Consider the following 2212-nt stretch of genomic DNA (forward strand, 5'->3'; position numbering starts at 1 on the left):
ACACACACACACACACACACACACACACACACACAAGAATTAGGCCGGGTGTTGTGGCTCATGCCCGTAATTCCATCTTTTTGGGAGGCCAACGCAAGTGGATCATAAGGTCAGGAGTTCAGGACCACCCTGGCCAAGACAGTGAAACTCCATCTCTACAAAAAATACAAATATTAGCTGGTCGTGGTGGCAGGTGCCTGTAATCACAGGTACTCAGGAGGCTGAGGCAGGAGAATCATTTGAACCCGGAAGGTGGAAGTTGCAGTGAGTGGAGATCGAGCCACTGCACTCTAGCATTGGTGACAAAGCAAGACTCTGTCTCAAAAAACAAAAACAAAAACAAGAATTAGCTGGGCGTGGTGGTGTGTCAGGTTCCTATAATCCCAGCTACTCAGGAGGCTGAAGCAGGACAATCACTTGAATCTGGGAGGCAAAGGCTGTAGTGAGCCAAGATTGTGCCACTGCACTCCAGCCTGAGCAACAGAGCAAGAGCAAAACTCTGTCTCAAAAAAATTCGTCTTTTTAATCTATTTTAGTAATTTAGAATAGTCAACACACACACACACACACACACTCTCTCTCTCTCTCTTAATCTATATTTAATTTAGATCATTGTTTCTTTTTTTTTTCTTTTAGAGATGGGGTTTCACCATGTTGGCCAGGCTGGTCTCGAACTCCTGACCTCAAGCAATCCACCCGCCTCAGCCTCCCAACGTGCTGGGATTACAGGCGTGAGCCACTTCGACCGGCCAGATCATTGTGTTTCTTCTGTGATGAGTAAAGGAATGCAGAGCTTTTAATAATGGAAGCTTTAAGGACTCAGAAATGGGCAGGGCACAGCGGCCCTTTGGGAGGCTGAGACAGGTGGATCACCCAAGGTCAGGAGTTGGAGAGCAGCCTGACCAACATGGAGAAACCTCGTCTCTACTAAAAATACAAAATTAGTGGGGCGTGGTGCTGCATGCCTCTAATCCCAGCTAGTTGGAAGGCTGAGGCAGGAGAATCGCTTGAACCTGGGAGACAGAGGTGGCAGTGAGCCAAAATTGGGCCATTGCACTCCAGCCTGGGCGATGGAGCAAGATTCCATCTCAAAAAATAAAATAAAATAAAAACAAACTGGAATGAACAAGTGGCTTTTGGCTGTCTAGCTACTCCAGGAGTCCATATTTATCATTAAAGTTGAGTCCTTTTAAATACCAACTTTGGTCCTCCAATTTAGGTGCCTGTAATCCCAGCTACATAGGAGGCTGAGGCAGAAAAATCACTGGAACCTGAAAGGCGAAAGTTGCACTGGATCAAGATTATGCCACTGGACTCCAGTCTGGGCAACAGAGTGAAGCCCCACCTCAAAAAACAAATAAAGCCTGGGAGCAGTGTCTCACGCCTGTAATCCCAGCACTTTGGGAGTCATCGAAGGGTGGATCCTCTGAGGTTGGAAGTTTGAGACCAGCCTGACTAACATAGTGAAACCCCATCTCTACTAAAAATGCAAAATTAGCCGGGTGTGGTGACGCATGCCTGTAATCCCAGCTACTGGAAAGGCTGTGTGGCAGGAGAATCGCTTGAACCAGGAGGTGGAGGTTGTGGTGAGCGGAAATTGCACCATTGCACTCCAACCTTGGCAAGAAGAAACTTTGTCACCAGAAAAAAGTCTCATCCAGGATGTGTACCAATCTGCCACACAAAAATCCTAGGCCACAGGGTCCAGTGTGGTGGCTCACGCCTGTAATCCTAGCAGTTTGGGAGGCTGAGGTGGGTGGATCACGTGAGGTCAGGAGTTTGAGACCAGCCTGGCCAATATGGTGAAACCCCATCTCTACTAAAAATACAAATATTAGCCAGGCTTAGTGGCACATGCCTGTAGTCCCAGCTACTGGGGAGGCTAAGGAGGGAGAATCGTTTGAACCTGGGAGGTGGAGGTTGCAGTGGGCAGAGATCATGCCAGTGCATTCCAGCCTGTGCAACAGCAGTCAGACTCCATCTCAAATAAAATAAAATAAAATAAAAAAATAAAAATCCCAGGCCACAGTTCCATTTCTCTTTTTAAGAAAAAATATGTGGCCGGGCGTGGTGGCTCAAGCCTGTAATCCCAGCACTTTGGGAGGCCAAGGCGGGTGGATCATGAGGTCAAGAGATCGAGACCATCCTGGTCAACATGGTGAAACCCCGTCTCTACTAAAAATACAAAAAATTAGCTGGGCATGGTGGCGCG

This window comes from Cebus imitator, unplaced genomic scaffold, assembly GCF_001604975.1.
Source record: "Cebus imitator isolate Cc_AM_T3 unplaced genomic scaffold, Cebus_imitator-1.0 Scaffold38, whole genome shotgun sequence".
Lineage (NCBI taxonomy): Eukaryota > Metazoa > Chordata > Mammalia > Primates > Cebidae > Cebus > Cebus imitator.